The sequence below is a fragment of the Opisthocomus hoazin genome, chromosome W, assembly GCF_030867145.1.
Source record: "Opisthocomus hoazin isolate bOpiHoa1 chromosome W, bOpiHoa1.hap1, whole genome shotgun sequence".
Lineage (NCBI taxonomy): Eukaryota > Metazoa > Chordata > Aves > Opisthocomiformes > Opisthocomidae > Opisthocomus > Opisthocomus hoazin.
This window is the reverse complement of record NC_134453.1, coordinates 40,233,485-40,251,821: the sequence shown is the minus strand read 5'-3', so window position 1 is coordinate 40,251,821 and position 18,337 is coordinate 40,233,485.

Sequence of the window (18,337 nt, the reverse complement as noted above, 5' to 3'; positions counted from 1 at the left end):
CGTACTTGTTTTCCTTGACATTTCCCTTACATGCCCTGGTACATCTGCATAGTAAGCCCAGCTTCTGAGTTTTTGGCAGTATGAGCAAGGGATTCTAAGTGGAGCCTGACTACGAAGCAGCTGCTTTGCAGTCATCTGGAAATACTTGTAGAAATGAGTATAAACACTGCAGTTATTCTAGTCAGAAAACAGACTTGTCAGAAGTTGTTAGGATTTTTCATCTGAAAATAAACCAATCAACCCACAACGGATCTAGCCAAGAATATTCTCAGGACAGGACAGGGACAAGGTCAAAGCCTGGAAGTTTTACAACAATCTTGACTAAGTTGCATCAAAGCTGGGACTTGAGTGAATAATGAACGTGAAAGAGACACTACGCTCCTCTTGGACGTTGTTGGAGGAAATATGGAAAAAGCTAAGACAAGTCCATGATCCTTTTCTGGACCCCAGTGCCTTACGGAGAGGCATCAAAGGCCACCATGGTCACTTCCACAAAAATACAACAGCGGTGTCAAACACCAGGCCAGGGCACAGCCCTCACCACAGCGGATGCGCAGGGGCTGGTTCTCGGCGAGGCTGGAAGCACTCACCTGGCCAACCAGGAGCTCCTGGGGGCTGTGCTTTTGAATAGGATGCCGTGTTTCTTGATGAAGATTCACTTATTTCAGCTGTTTTGTAGGACAGATCTGCAGAAGGGCTTTCTGATCTACAAGCGCACCTGGATGAAATACTGGAACTTTCCAGTACCTGGATTTTGGTGTGTGAACCACAGTTACATGGCAGGGAAGAAGTTACTACAAAACAAAACGCCAAGCAAAACACAGTCTTTTGTTATTCTCCAAAGGAGAAGAGGGGACAAAACCCTATGTGTTCTTCAGGTAAAAGTCACAGAAGAATAGCATGGTTAGACACAACAGTTCTTCTGTTTGCATTTTAAGCTTATCAAGGATAAAGGATGCTCAAGTAAACTAAGTTTTTAAAGCATTAGAAACACAGCTCTTTACCAGAGCCATACAGATTTCTATTTTCCTTGGCAATACGATAGCAAAGATAGTCAACGTGACATTCAAAAGGCAATACTTACAACAATTATAGTGAAAAATTGATAAACTGCAAGATCTATAAACAGATTAATTCAAACATCATAAAGGAAAACTACCATATATATGAAACTACTTCAGTAATTGTATTTGATTCCACAAATCATTTGCCTGTTCTCTGTAAGGCTTCATTGCCTTTTCCACTATAATTTCCACGGAATTTATAGAACAGGAAAGATGCGAGGCAAGCAACAAGAGCAACAGCGCTATGTGAGAAGGTAGACCCTCAAGTCAGGGGAGAAGAGGCAAATAACTCAGGTTGGCATTCATTTAGCTACTTCTGGGACAAAAGCTAACTCTTGCTTAGTCAAGACTAGAAAATAAACAAACAAATAAGTGTCCAAGAATGGGAGAAGTGTTACACATGAGCAGCTCCTGCCTCTTATCTTGCCAAGAAGAAAAAGACATTGAAGTGCACTTTCATTGTAGCTGGGCTATGACGACAACGGAGCTCATCAGGGCTGTGCACAGCAGCACCGGGCTCCACAGCTTCTGCAGGTTCCAGCACTGGTCCTGATAAACTGTCACCCAACCCAAACGGGAAGATCTGCAGACTACATCAACAAAACATGTATTTTTCTCTGTGGAAGAAGTTCAGTATACAAATAGAGGCTTTTCCTACATCACTAACGATGTGCACACAAACCTAACAAGTATCTAGAACATCTCTGTAGAATCAATAAGTCTTTATCTGGAGGTGTATGTTGCTAAAAACGTACAGTTAAATGCTCAAACAGATGCTGGGGACAACGCAGTTGGAGACCTCACATGAAGGACAACAAACTTTAGAAACTCAAGTTCTATTTTTCCCCCAAAAATACTTAAATCACTTTGAAATTCAAGGCTTCAGTTACACAGATGCTTTTTCAGCAGCAACGCCGACTTAACCTGTACCCTTGCCTACTTATTCACTCCTTAGGTGACGCCAGCACAGCCACTTGTCAGACCTGCAACCAACAAAGCCAAAGAGCTGATATAGGCTGAAGTAAAGGGTTATTAAGGGGATAGGTGACTCAGTCCTCTGTAAGTCTCCCTTAACTCAAGGATTATAGCTCGGAAACAGCTAAATTCTTTAGGCATCTCTAAATTTTTACTCATTATCCCAAAATCTTTCAAATCTACAAGGGATTAAACTATTTATTTAAAATTACCTCTATTCTTAACCATATTTCCTTCATTCCTGGCTGCTAAATTAGTTTTGTTTACCCTCTGTCTCTTCTGCAAGCTTTAGCTTTGGTTTTTATCCTGTAAATCAATGACTGCACATAAAGGAGGCTTAAAACTTAAGTCCTATGCATCACTTTGAAGCAGGAAAAACTCTTAAGACTCCAAATAAAGCTTATTTTCAACCACAACTAGGCCTCAACTCCTGAATTCCACAGATCTCTAGGTTAAACTCATTTCTACTGTAAACTCTTCCCCCCTCCCTTTTTTAATATGGCAGCATCATCTGCAACCTCCTGACCTCAGCAGTTTGCTTCAGAAATTAATGGAAAAAGAGGCAATAAAAATCCTAAAGATAAAACAGGAGAGCTAGAAACTGATACATTAAAAAGCCAGTATACCATATGGCTGATAAACATAAAACCCCTCCCTGTTAAGGTTGTTTCAGTTTGTCTGTTTTAAATCAGGTTACAGAACAGATAAAACAAAGACATCGATTCACTTTAAGGGAGGAATCAAACACTTCTCCATTTCAGTGTTCTCAGGTTTCATCAAATAAAAGGAAAGACAGAAAAATCCCAGGAGATGGCTCAGCAACATGCTGTACCTCCCCCTCAGGGGAGAACCCAGAGCCTCCTTGGCATCCCCTCCATCCACAGGGAAGCACGGGTGTCCTGCCGGGTCTGCCCAGAGGATTAGAGGCTCTTGGGACAGGGGTAGAAGACAGCCAGCACCAAAGTGCTGCAGTGGTCCCTGTTCTACCTACTGATACCAACTCATAATCACAAGACTAATTAACACACCACTCACCACCGTGTTCCCCGGGAGGCAGGATGGGTGACAAGTTGCAGGGAACCTCAGGAATTCACAATACCTCTGACTACGCCAATGACCATCAGCACCTTCCTTCACCTCTCCAAGTCTCCCCATCTGCAGAGATGAAATAACCCAAACAGTACACGAACATTGCGAAGAGCTATGTGCAAGTTCTTTTAAAAGGCTTAAAAATTCAGTCATCATTGTAGGAGATCTTAAGGTGTCTGAAGTGATCTGCCCTAAGTAGCATTACACAGACTACAAGATAAACATTTACCAACCCTATACAGCCAGTCTGCACGTTGCCGATGTTTCTGCACATTTCAGTACTCCACATTTAAAGGGATCCTAAGCATTTACTTCAAATCATAAAACAGAGTCATAGAATACATCTTCATATTTGCTTACCTGCATCATCTTTTAAGCATTCCCTTCATTCATAAACACAGCGACTCAGATTCTCCCCCATCTCCATTCACTGGTGCTCACTCCCACTCAAGTTAATAGTCAGGACCTCATTTTTAAGGAACAGTAAACATTATGCCCATCATACCCCAAACTTAGAGCAGTAGGCAGTCATCCTCTCCATTCAACACACATCTACCCTGAAGAGCTGGACTGGGATACTTTGCAAATTGCTTCCCTGAAGATCCCAAAATATCTGACTCATCACCTTTAACTTTTAGCATTTTCCAATTACATAAACTAAAGAGATGACAGCCACAGAAGAAAATGCAAGGAATGACACAGTCAAGCACACAGATAATATTCTGCATGACTTTTAGCAGAGCTTCCATAAAATTTAACCTTGTATCTATCAGTTCATCCACACATTAGTGACTAAGGCAAGTATTTCTGCTCGTGCATGGGAGAACAAATACGAGAAAAAAAAAAGTTAGGAGTCTGTCTTTCAAGTTAGTTGTTGATTCCCCTTCCTCTGCTGTACATTGATCAACTCACTACTAACAGCCTTCAGCAGAGCTTCCACTAAACCATCTGGAGGTATTGCTCAGCAGCATTTGCTATTGACTTAAACCACTATATGCAGTGCCCAGTTCATAAGATCCAGACCTATGAAAGCATGTTTGGAAAAGATAATTGGATATTAATATCCATCTACTGGCTTGATCTGCGGTCTCGGGGAAAGCTTCAGTTCCCTGTATCTTGTGGCTTCAGCTTCAATGGAAAGACAGTTACACACAAGCACTTAGAAACCCTGAATAAATTACACCCATTACTCTTTACAAGCCATTATGCTAACAGGTGATTCAATTCACATATTTACATGCACTCTCATACAAAAGAGAGCAAAGTTACAAAACCTATCCTTTCCACCTAGACTACCCAAAGCAGATACTCATTTTCATACGCTTATCTGCACAGTCAAAAAACACACTCAGTGTATTTAGTGAACACAAACAAAAACTAGGACAGATGGAAAGGAAAGGGTCAGAGCCAGCACTAGTCTATAACAAATACCAATTCATGTACAAAAACACTAGGAGTTTTCCTAAAAAGCCAGATGCAGACCTGAATGGTCCAGAAGCCAGTACCAGTGTTCAAAACTAGGGCTTTCTTAACAGGCACCTTTCAAGGGTGGCAAGACTACTCTCTTGCTGTAACTTCAATCAGTCAAAGTTTAAATATATCCCTGTGATGCAGCACAAATGGTTTCAATGCAAATATCTTCAATTGCCTTTTAATAACTCTAAGGCAATATATTGCCAAAACCCAAGGTTAAAAGGGAATAACTGATATCATTAACAGTTCCACTGTATGCACCAATGAAGTGCTACTTAAATTCAGTACAAATCAACGTGACAGAGAAATTGTTAGTGCTTAACAAGTTCACATGTTTCAAGGGCAAGTATTTGTAATAATATGCCCTTGTAATTCAAAATGGGAACAGTGGCCTACCAATTATTTGGGCATATACTCCACTGTGAAAAAAAATTTAAACACACAACAGAAAATGCCACGTCACAAAAATTAAAAGGTCGATTCCAGTCTGAACTCAGGTCTGCTCCTTTCCTCCAGTCTCAATTCCACGCAAGCAGATCTGAGCACAGGGTTTGAAATGGGGCACTCCACCACCACACTGGATTGGCAATGGGCTGTTTTTACACCTTTCTGGATGCTCAGGCAGCTGAGAGGCTGCAATGAAGGGCAGCCTTCACCAGAACAGCCTCCATCCTGTGACCATGCCCTCGACATGCTCTTCTCACCAGCCGCTGTCAGCAGCAGGAGAAGAAACAAAGAGTACCAGCTGTTCCTTCTAACACATTTCAGGTTCCTCTGCAACTATCATCTCCTTGAGTATTCAAAGTGATCAAATTTTAGAAGAGATGGGTTGGAGCAGAGTGGATGGAGAGACTAATAGCCAAAGCATTGTTGGAACAAAGTCCCATTCCACCACCTCAATAAAATCTAATAGTTAATATAGTAAGCAACAAAACAAAACTGTACAATGTGATTTCACTGCTTCATAGCAGAAGAGAAATACTGCCCTTCCAGCCCCGAGATCCTGCCCCAAATGTAGAAGTGAGGTTTCCCCACAGCATCACTGCTAAGCATCTGCTCCAGGGCTGGAACTGCATCACAGCCCAGAGGAATCCTCCTCATCGGCTAACCATAAGCTTCTCAACAGAAACATACAGTTAAGGAGACAACCGCTGCCAGCAGGAGTGAGGGAAGATCCTTACTTAACACAGCGCTCTCCTGTAACTGTGGAATTGCCAAAAAATCCCACCTTCAAACCTCCAGTATTTCAGTAACAGGCAATAATTACCTATACAGTCATTATCCTACATCACTCATACCATTACATTTATAAATCCTGCTGGTTTAAAGTTGTGCATCGATTGCAGCAATTATTTAGAATTGTTCAAAAACACCCTCTGGTCTGTCTTATTCTAAGGAAATATATAATTTCCTGCAACAAAATATTTAACCACAGAAAGAAAACTGAACAGAATAACCTGAAAGATAAAGGTATTTTTCCTTAACACTTTTGAAAGACCAAGTTAATTCTCACCACTGTTTTCCACAGCATTTGGATGTTGAGATTTGAAATACTAAAGCTAAGAACACAAAGGGTCTTCTACTAAGACTTAAACACATAATAGTGGAAGGGAAATACTCAAAGCATATGCACATATGTGACAGTATATATGCTATCAGCTCTTGATCACTGTGCTGGTTTTCTTTAGAGCATTTGTTTTTAAGAAGTGCAACAAACATTTCACTGTTATTATCCAATTGTCCAGCAGCATCTTCCCAGGGCACAAGGCACTTCCATGGGAAAGCAGTACTGGTGGTCACAGAGTGACCTAGCAGAAGCGTTATCAACCTATATTCTGCTTCATAAGTTACCCTAGTAAATTGTACATGCATATACAGCCTTTTCTTTTTATTGTCCCTTACAACCTAATTCAACAGGATTGGCTGAGATGTTAAATAACCCAGGATGCTGAAGAGAACTTTACCCCACTTGTAACCTCCGCTTTGCACACACAACGACCTGCGCTAGACTTGTAGCAGCAAGCACCAAAAAAGTTACTATTTAAATAATTGGAATTAATTTGGAAGCTACTGAAGATGAAGGGCTCTGGAGCAGAGGCTCGCGCCGAGGGACCCTTTCTCCAGTGGCAAAACCGCAGCGGCGAGGCGGCAAAAGCGCCGAGAGAGAGAGAAGACTCCAGCCCCGCCCCCCCCCCCCCCCGAGTGGGAAAGCAAGAGGTGCCAACGAGCGGCAGCTCTGACTCAGCGGGGGCGGAGTCGAGTGTGACAGCGGCCAAACACCCTCACGGATAAGAGCAGCCCCCACGGAAAGCGAGAGACCAGAGCCGTCAAACAGAGGCGGCGCAGCAGTTTGAGCGGCAGTTTGTGCAGGCAGGGCGTGCAGGGAAGGCGACAGGCAGGGTGCAGTCCCCCCTCCTGGCAACCCAACTAGTGGGCATCGACCTCCCAGGAGATATTCTAACTATGGTTACTACCCGTGGGAAAGCTGTTTCTAGAAGGAGCCTGGGGACCCAGACAGAGGCCTCACGCAAGGACACAGGTGTCCAGTTCTCTGGCTGCAGGGAGTGCCTGAGCCTGGCACTCTTACCGGAGGACAGCAGAGACAACTGCTGTGTTTGGTGCGACCAGGTGAATGATCTGCTCAGCCTGGTGGCAGAGCTGAAAGAGGAAGTGGAGAGGTTGAGGAGCATCGGAGAGTGTGAGAGAGAGATCGACTGGTGGAGCCGCACCCTGCCTTCCCTGAGGCAGAGGCAGCAGGAGTCGGCTCCATGAAAAGCAGAGAACCCCCTACCCTCTTGCCACCAAGCAGAAAGAGGGGGCCTAAGAGATGGGGGGGAATGGAAACGGGTCCCTGCTCGGGGGGGCAAGAGAATCCCCTCCTGGCCTCCCTCACCTGCCCAGTTGCCCTTAAGCAACAGATATGGGGCTCTGGAACGTGAGGGACTGGCCACAGAGAATGTGGGTGAAGGTGAAGCTCCATCCAGGGGGTTGCCCAGGATGAGTCAGTCAGCCCCACATATTACAACTGCCTCAACTAAGAAAAAAAGGAGGGTAACTGTCATAGGTGATTCCCTTCTGAGGGGAACAGAAGGCCCGATAGGCCGACCAGACCCATCCCACAGGGAAGTCTGCTGCCTCCCTGGGGCCCGGGTTAGGGATGTTGCTAAGAAACTCCCTGGTCTGGTGCGGCCTTCTGATTACTACCCCCTCTTGGTAATGCAGGTTGGCGGGGATGAGATCACAGAGAGAAGTCCCAAGGCCATCAAAAGGGACTTCAGGGCACTGGGGCAACTGGTTGAGGGATCAGGGGCGCAGGTGGTGTTTTCCTCCATCCCATCAGTGGCAGGGAAGAGCACTGAAAGGGGCAGGAAAAATCACTTGGTTAACAGGTGGCTCAGGGACTGGTGCCATCAGTCAAATTTTGGCTTCTTTGATCATGGGGAGGTGTACACAGCACCAGGCCTGCTGGCGACAGGTGCATCTCAAAGGGGAAAAAGGATTCTTGGCCACGAGCTGGCAGGCCTCATTAAGAGGGCTTTAAACTAGGTTCGAAGGGGGAAGGGGATATTGCCCAGCTCACTAGGGATGAGCCTAGGCTTGGCGTGCCAGGGTCAGGGGTGAGACTGACAGCCCAGCTCAAGTGTGTTTACACCAATGCACGTAGCATGGGCAATAAACAGGAGGAGCTGGAAGCCATTATACAGCAGGACAGCTACGACTTGGTCACCGACACAGAAACGTGGTGGGACAACTCGCATGACTGGCATGCTGTCATGGATGGCTACAAACACTTTAGGAAAGACAGACCAACAAGGAGAGGTGGGGGAGTTGCTCTATATGGGAGGGAGCAAGTAGAATGCATTGAGCTTGGCCTGGGGGCAAGTGAAGAAGGAGTTGAAAGCTTATGGGTTAGAATTAAGGGACAGCCTCATAAGGGTGACATTACAGTGGGTGTGTACTACAGGCCACCTGACCAGGAGGAGGAAATTGATGAGGCCTTCTACAAGCAGCTACAAGCAGCCTCACAATCACAGGCCCTGGTTCTCATGGGGGACTGCAACCACCCTGACATCAGCTGGGAAGACCATACAGCTAGGCAGGCACAATCCAGGAGGTTCCTGCAGAGCATCTATGATAATTTTCTGATGCAAGTGGTGGAGGAACCTACAAGGAAAGGTGCTCTGCTGGACCTTGTATTAACAAACAAGGAGGGACTGGTGGAGGATGTGAAGGTCAGAGGTAGACTCGGCTGCAGTGACCATGAAATGGTCGAGTTCAGGATCCTGCATGGAGGAAGCAGGGCGATAAGCAGGATCAAAACCTTGGACCTCAGGAAGGCTAAACTTGGACTCTTCAAGGAGCTACTGGGAGGAATCCTGTGGGCCAGGGCTCTCGAAGGCAGGGGGGTCCAAGAGTGCTGGTCGCTCTTTAAACGTCACTTCCTCCATGCTCAGGAGCGGTGCATCCCCCTGAGAAAGAAATCTAGCAAAGGAGGCAGGAGACCTGCATGGTTAAACAAGGAGCTTCTAGCGGAGATCAGGCAGAAGAGAAAGGTCCATGGAATGTGGAAAGAGGGACAGGCCACTTGGGAAGAGTACAGGAATGTGGTCAGAGCATGCAGGGATGCAACGAGGAAGGCCAAAGCCCACCTGGAATTGAAGATGGCAAGGGATGTCAAAAACAACAAGAAGGGCTTCTTCAACTACATCAGCAGCAAAAGGAAGGCTAGGGACAATGTGGGGCCGCTGCTGAATGAGGCGGGTGTCCTGGTGACGGAGGATGCGGAGAAGGCAGAGCTACTGAATGCCTTCTTTGCTTCAGTCTTCAGTGCTAAGACTGGCCCTCAGGAATCCCAGGCCCTGGAGGTAAGAGAAGAAGCCTACAGAGAGGACGACTTTCCCTTGGTCGAGGAGGACTGTGTGAGGGATCGCTTAAGCCATCTGGACGCCCACGAATCCATGGGCCCCGATGGAATGCACCCACGAGTGCTGAGGGAGCTGGCGGATGTCATTGCTGAGCCACTCTCCATCATCTTTGAAAGGTCCTGGAGGACAGGAGAGGTGCCCGAGGACTGGAGAAAGGCCAGTGTCACTTCAATCTTCAAAAAGGGCAAGAAGGAGGACCCAGGGAACTACAGGCCGGTCAGCCTCACCTCCATCCCAAGAAAGGTGATGGAGCAGCTCATTCTGGAGGTCATCATCAAGCCAGTGGAGGAAAATAAGGTTATCAGGAGTAGTCAGCATGGATTCACCAAGGGGAAATCATGCCTGACCAATCTGATAGCTTTCTACGATGACATGACTGGCTGGGTGGATGTTGTCTACCTCGAGTTCAGCAAGGCTTTCGACACAGTCTCCCATGATATCCTCCTAGGGAAGCTGAGGAAGTATGGGCTAGATGAGTGGTCGGTGAGGTGGACTGAGAACTGTCTGAATGGCAGAACTCAGAGGGTTGTCATCAGTGGTGCTGAGTCTAGTTGGAGTCTGGTAACTAGTGGTGTCCCCCAGGGGTCAGTACTGGGCCCAGTCTTGTTTAACTTCTTCATCAACGACCTGGATGAAGAGTTAGAATGTACCCTCAGCAAGTTTGCTGATGACACCAAACTGGGAGGAGTGGTAGATACACCAGAAGGCTGTGCTGCCATTCAGCGTGACCTGGATAGGCTGGAAAGTTGGCCAGAGAGGAACCTGATGAGGTTCAACAAAGGCAAATGCAGGGTCCTGAACCTGGGGAGGAACAACCCCATGCACCAGGACAGGCTTGGGGCTGACCTGCTGGAGAGCAGCTGTGCGGAGAGGGAACTGGGTGTCCTGGTGGATGACAGGTTAACCATGAGCCAGCAGTGTGCCCTGGTTTCCAAGAAAGCCAATGGGATCCTGGGGTGCATTAGGAGGAGTGTGGCCAGCAGGTCGAGGGAGGTTCTCCTTCCCCTCTACACTGCCCTAGTGAGGCCTCATCTGGAGTACTCTGTCCAGTTCTGGGCTCCCCAGTTCAAGAAAGATGAAGAGCTACTGGAGAGAGTCCAGCAGAGGGCTACGAGGATGGTGAGGGGACTGGAACATCTCTCCTATGAGGAAAGGCTGAGGGAGCTGGGCTTGTTCAGCCTGAAGAAGAGAAGGCTGCGAGGGGACCTAATAAATGCTTACAAATATCTGAAGGGTGGGTGTCAGGAGGATGGGGCCAAGCTCTTTTCAGTAGTGCCCAGCGACAGGACAAGGGGCAATGGGTACTAACTGAAGCACAGGAAGTTCCATCTGAACATGAGGAAGAATTTCTTCCCTCTGAGGGTGATGGAGCCCTGGAACATGCTGCCCAGGGAGGTTGTGCAGTCTCCTTCTCTGGAGATATTCAAGACCCGCCTGGACAAGGTCCTGTACAGCCTACTGTAGGTGACCCTGCTTTGGCAGGGGGGGTTGGACTAGATGACCCACAGAGGTCCCTTCCAACCCCTACCATTCTGTGATTCTGTGAAATAGTCATCACAGTAAATGCTGACATTTTAGTCATGAGTTTTTGATATAAAAACTGCATGTGATTCTGCACCTGTATGTTCTACCAAGGCACAGACCCACCACCCAGGCAAGTGTTACTGCCCTGCACCTGTGGGATCAGGACCACCAAGGGTTGCTGCCTGCTCCAGCATCTAAACACACATGAAGCTCACTCTGATGCTTGTTGCCCCCACCCTCACTGAGGGCACCAGTAAGTGGTTGGGTAATAGCAAAAGACGACCCTATTTTCATGGTTTTAGAAACAGACTATCCTCAACCAGCAGGACAGATACACATCCAGGTGACTGTAATAAGCCTTAAGAAACCAGGATGGAATCAAAATATTTGATTATATTCAGGAAAAGTAAATCATGGTTTCTGCATCAACCACACAAGTCTAACTTCCCAGTTTCTCTATGTAAAATATCTCCACAATAATATACTATTAGAATAATATTTTTCATCTCACACATTTTACTGGGAATGCTGAGACACTGACTTCAACAAATGGAGCGTCTTCAAAGGCAGAGATGCATGATTCTTCTGTAAATGAACTGTGAAAATCAGTACGCTTGCAAGCTAAAGAAAATTTATCATTTACTGACTCGCTCTGGATTGGATTAGACAGGATTGCTCCTTATGCAGTCAAGTAGCACAATACACTGAAAATGATTGTCCTGACCTCCGTACAAGCAAGAAGGACACTGGCCATGATTTACATTAAGTCAGATTGTGGAAAACCAATTGATTTTCCTTACCAATTTACTCCAAAGAGAGGCTTACAGCTACAAACAGCTGTAATTTATTATATTTTAAATTTCATAAAAGACCTAAATATGTTGAACGATAATACTCTTCAGAATTGTTAAGGCCTACTGAACCAAAACGCACTCCCCAAATTACAAACATGGCACTATGATTTCAGCTGAGCTAAAGAAATAACATCTGGTTTTATTGTTTTGTTTTAAATGAGTCAGTACACAAAAAACTGGAGTAGTGAGAAAAGTATTTTTTAATGCAATCAATGCAAGGTGGCCCACTACTGCTTGGATTAAAACATAAGCGGCAAAGTAACCTGGATTTAACCATAAGTTTTCAATCAAGCTTAAACTACCATTTTAAAACTACAGTAAAATCCAAGATTTCTCACTTCTCCATTACAACTGAATGTACAAGCATGCCCTCCCTCAACCATATGTCTCAAAACCAAAGAAATGCCATACAGGAATAGATCTATAGCAATCCATACAAAACCTGTCCATACCTGATGCCTCTGGAGCTTCTTGCATTGTGTCCACCAGACCTCACTCAACCAGAACAGCTTCTCTAACACTGTGCTGATTGAGTATGGTATGTGTAAAAAAAAAAAAAAAAAAAAACAAACAAAAAACAAAAAACAAACCACACACCCCACTTCCTTTAGCTTTCTTCATTTTAACACAGTATGGAGGAAAAAATTTGTCACAGCTGGATCAGTTTAATCATTCTGGACTTTGGCTGCAAATCAGCTGCAATCAGAGAAGCTGAGAGACACCTGCCAGGACCACATGCCCAGGTACGGAGCTGCAGCCCAGGAGCCTTGCTCCATCCTTAGCTGCTGGAATTGCAATGTAGGAGACAGCACATGGGCCCCTGGCACGACAGGGAAATGGTGGCACTGCCTTGGAACTCGAATTTCACTTGCACAAAGATTTTACAAGCTCCTTCATGCTTACACTGATTAACTCCTTGTGATCATAATACACACTTCCCCCCAAACTGCAGGTGAGAAATTTAAATAACAAGCACTGTATTAGAGACCCTCACGCCTGCCCTCTGCCCATCACAGCAGCCCACCAGAAGGAACTAGCCTTTAAAGGAAAGCAATTTCCACTCTATCTTTGCATTGTTACTTCACCCACCTGTATACATATACATCTAAAGTCATACTTGCATTGCACAGTAAGTGATGCCAAGAGACTTTGGGGGGGGTGTGCAGCTTGTGTATTGGTGTGGTTTTGGCTGTCTGGACTTAGTCTCTCTGACAACAACTTGCTTATTTCCAATATTTAAAGAAAAAAAAAAGTCTAACCTATTGCTGCGAGTACCTCAGACCAAACCAGTTAGAAGAAATAGTTGCCTGAGTTTGGTGCATTGGGGTGCGAGTTAGCAGTAACTCTCTCATGGAAAAACCCTGAGGTTTGCTCTTGTATTTTCCAGCACCCAGTAACTGATAGATTATTAAGAACTTCCCAGACGTGCCTGGTCATCTCTGGTTTTCGCTTCCTATTATCTGAAGCACTTTCTCAAAAGTCTTTCCCAGCCCTTGTTGCTGCATCTCATTTTCTGGGGGCTCACCATACTGGCAGCTCTGCAGTACATATTACAAATGCTTCATGATTCAAACACTGCAAACACAAACTTTCTCCTGTTTGCAATCAGGATTAACAAAAAATGAAAATACGTGTCCTGGTTTCAAATCCTGTCCCTTCTCACTGGGTAGGTTTCCCCATGAGAGCACAAATAGCTGCAGGTGTGATCGTTCAGGACTAAGCAAAGCTTCAGCAGCTTTGACTGCTCTTTTGCTCAGCTGGAAATGCAGTAACTCTGCCAGTTAATTATTCTTTACATTGATAAACAGATATCTTTCAAGAGCTAAAAAAATATTTAAGAGTTATAGTTTGGCAAAAATTCCACATCAGCTATGCAAAATGAAATTTTCACATTATCAGGTGTCACTGATGATTCTTCAAGTTTTTCCTCTAATGCATTCTCCTACACCACATGCTATAAAATCTGGATATTCAAATCTACTTTCAGAAGTTAGGGCTATGACTCTCAATAGCTTCACTAAATCAAAGGTGGCGATGTTAGCATACGAGAAGACTGCAGTTCTATCAACTTCATGTTTCTGCATTTCAATTGCTTTTAATTGGGATAATCACTGACTGATCTTTCCCCGTTGTGAGGAAAGAGGCTGCCTCCTAGGGAAATTCAAGTTGAAGAGCAGGGAGGGGGGGGACGACACACACCACAACCCCCCCAAAAGACCCGGGAAAGGACATACTGTCACTACAGGTATGTTTTGTAAAGGATAGCAGCAGAGCAATCATCTCAGAGCATGAGCATCAAAGCAAGTTTTCTGCTCCTCCATGCCCAGAGACCATTTCTGTAACACATTCAGTCTTGAAGACTCAAAATAAGAAGTTCCTAAACTTCTTTAAACAAAAGTGTAGTTCAAAGTATCTTGCCATTTAATCTCGCTTGACATCATCCATGTACAGCTTAAGCAATGCATTCATCATGGCGGTCCCTCGGATAAATCATTTCCTATCACTTGTAATTTGTTCAACTTTAATACATTTGTTGCAGGTGACTACAATCTAGTGTTCACCAGTTTCCACATATGAACTAGAAGGTTATATATCTGATATCAGAACAAGACAGACCTATCTGCCAAGAAGGACAAAAACTAATACACACAAAAATTAACTTTACAGATGAACAGACTTCCTATTTTCCTCGCATTTGCTCGTAAATCAAGCCCCATCTGGTAATTATTTCTCAGGTCATCTGAAGTCTTCTTCATACTCAGGAGGGATACTCACCACCAGCCATAGTCACTCCTCATCCCTGGTAACTTCTTCCCCTCTCTTTAGGCTTGCTAGCTCCTCAGACAGCAGCACCCCACCACCGTGGCTTTCATCATTTCAAATGAGTGAAAAATCTTGTTTGCAGTTAATGCGTGTCTTCTCGTATCAAAGTAAACCCTGGCAATAACTTACATTCATATAAAACCATTGGCTTATGTAATTTGTAACAACCAGCCTCTTCTAGGAAAAGCAAAAAGATTGAACCCATTTGCAGACATTTCCCATTACAATACCACAAGAACATAAAGATGTGGCACAAAATGAAAGACAGTGAGTCTTGCTCAGAAAAACCCCAAAACCATCCCCCATGGACGAGTGGTTGGAAACCTTTATTTGTGGGGTGGAAACTCCAATAAAAACATCACAGAAAAGTAGCATCAAAATATGTCATCGCTACGTAGCTACCATGAGTTGCTCTTTAGGAATTTAAAGAGCAAGTTGTTTCGGTAGGTCCACAACTCGCACATCCGTAAGTCTCCAAGCCCAGGGATTTGCAAAACGTGCAGTCAGCCATATCCACGCACGGATTTCTGTGTGAGACCCTAATGAAGGTCACCAGCATTGGAGCTCAACGACTGCCAGAGCTACAGGAGCTATGTGCAGGGCCAGAGCTTGCCACCCCTCTGCAGCAGCTCTGAACCCTGCAGGCATTCAAGAAGTCTAGTATCATTACTTCCCTTCACATAAAAGGTACCAAGCTGCAGCTTAATTAGGCAACCCCCACCTGATGCTCTATTCACTAAGCAGCTCTCTGCAAAACCAACTTTGGAAAAAACCTGTAGCAAACACCCATGCCAGCATGGGTGCTCTAAAGTGCTCTAAAGGGGTGGGGGGGGGCAAACAAAGCGACAGACACTGTGGCTGCCCCAACCCCCACAAAAACCTCTGCAGCCGCTCCAGCTGCTGCGGCTACTGCAGCCCCCGTGGCAGGCACGGCGACTGCTCAAACCCCTGCAACAGGCACTGCGGTTACCCCAGAAAACCAGCCCGTACAGGTATCAGTCGTCCCTACACAGAAAAAAGAATACACATTGGTTCGGTCCATAAGGGACGATGATGAACCAGGGCCATCACAAGAGCAGGAGGAGCAGGCAGAGCCAGAGACAGTCACCCGATCCCCAACCCTGAGTAGGAGCAAACTATGTGGAAGGATTTCAGCTGTCACCAAGGTGAGCACATTGTCACCTGGATGCTCAGATGCTGGGATAACAGTGCCAGTAGCTTGGAAAAAGAGGTCAGGGAAGCCAAGCAGCTGCAATCTCTGGCCAGAGAAGGAGCCGGTGACAAGGCCATTCCAAAAAAGACATAAGCCCTCAGCCTCTGGAGGCAATAAAGTGAAGATGATGTGTGTTATCCAAGCAAGTGGATGACCATGGAGGGAGGTATCCAGTACCTGAGGGACATAGCCCTGTGGGAGATGATTACACCAGGTTGGGCTGAACTGTCGATCTGCTCGAGGGTAGGAAGGCTCTGCAGAGGGATCTGGACAGGCTGTATCAGTGGGCCGAAGTCAACTGTATGAGGTTCAACAAGGCCAAGTGCCAGGTCCTCCCCATGTGTCACAACAACCCCATGCAATGCTACAGGCTTGGGGAAGAGTGGCTGGAAAGTTGCCCAACAGAAAAGGACCTGGGGGCATAATTGTCGGGGCTTGGGGGCAAAACGCTGTAATCTTTGGGCATCCATTTGTTCCCCAGCAGCTATTGACACTGGTCACTGCGTCCCCCACCCGCTCGGCCCATCCCGATTTGTGTGGTTTCAGAAATCGCTTTAGTAAACTGTTTGTTCTTTCCACGATCCCATTTGCTTGCAGGTAGTATGGTGTGTGGAACACCCATGAAATTCCCTCCTGGGCCACCCATTCTTGAACTATTTTAGCTGTGAAGTGTGAACCATTGTCCGATTGAATCGATTGCAGTTTAGGGAAGGTCCCAAACCATTCTTTCAGGGCCTTCACAGTGTTCTCCCCTATTGCCTTGGTGCATGCTTTGGCCTGTGCTAGTCCAGATACTGTTTCGACACCCACCAATACATAACATTTTCCCTCTGATTTTCGAAACGGACCAATGTAATCAACCTGCCAGGCCTCCCATAAACCCTTTCCTTCTCTTAAGTGCAGGGGGTCATTTTCCAGGGAGTGTCTGCCCAAATGGACACGACACTGTTCACAAGAGGATATACATGTTTTGCATTCCTCCCTGGTAACTGGCCACCCTTGAGCTTGCACCTCACAAAATAAATCATTAATCCCTGAATCTTTCCATTTTATATACAGCCATTCTAATAAATGTTCCCAATTTTCTATTATTTGAGTGCTCTATAGAGGAGCTAGTCAAGCTAGTTCGTCCACTTCAGCATTCCATCGGTTCACTGGGGTGTCACTTTGTTGGTGGGATGCAACCCACGCCACTGCAAAATTTCCCACATTTAGCAATTGCAAGAACGTCTTGCCATTTTTCCTTCTGCCGTATCGGTATCCTATTAACCTCTCATTCATTTTGTTCCCAGAATGGCAGCCACTCTGTGCAGCCTTTAAATACCACGTAGGAGTCAGTATAAATATATACAGGGGAAGTAGCTTGGGCCTCATGCTGGAATACACTCCACACTGCAGTTAGCTCTCCCATCTGCGCGCTGCGCTACCCTCCCCTTCAGTAATGATTTGTTCCTTAGTCCCCACTTGAAGTGCCACAGCTCAGTACTTCCAAATCTTTCCTTCTCGCTTCAATGAAGCATCTGTAAGCCACACGTTCTGTAACTGTTCGGAAAATGGGGGAGCTATTTGTATCACAGGAGCAAGCTGGGGTTCATCCTTATCTAGGTCTGCCTCATCCTGTGTATTTAGCACTTTAGTAGCTCCTTCAGATACAGAAAAGATCTCACAATAATGCTCTATTTGTGCATACCATTTCCGTATGGAGGCTCCTTGGGCCACCCCATCAGGGGGTGGGGTTCCTGTTAAAACTGCTTTGGTCACTTTAAATGGGCCCCGAAGGATTATGGGCTGCTGTCGGATAGTTTGTTCGGCCTCTCTCAAATCTAGACTAACTACAAATAGGCCCTTTTCCCAAGTTGTGTACCTTTTTTCAGCATCTTTGAAGCTACGCGAGTAGAACCCGACGGGCCGAATGGGCCCCTCTGGCCCCTTTTGCCACAAATGAATTGAGAGCCCGGTTCAGGCAAACCCCCATTCAATTTGGACTGGGTCCATCGGATGGATAGGTCCAAGGGCTTTGTAGGCATTTGCCTCATGATACCTGTAAATGTAAAATTTCCACTTACCAGAGTGATTGTAATGAAACTAAAGTAGATCCTTGCTGTTTTAAGAAGACAGGAAAGCTTTAAGATAAAGAGGCTCCTCAATAACACTACTTAAACCAACTTGACTTGCTGTTTTGAGAAGACAGGAAAGCTCTAAGATAGCGAGACTCCTAAATAATTCTACCCCAGACAGCTCGGCCTTGGGAGGGCAGATGCACCAAGCTACAGAGATAAAGAGGCACCAAGAGGGCAACAAGACCAGAGCAAAACAACCTGGAAGGGCACGGTATACGTAATCTTAGAACTGAGTCTGCGCAGAAACAAAGGTCAACCAGCGGACACTGTGATGAGG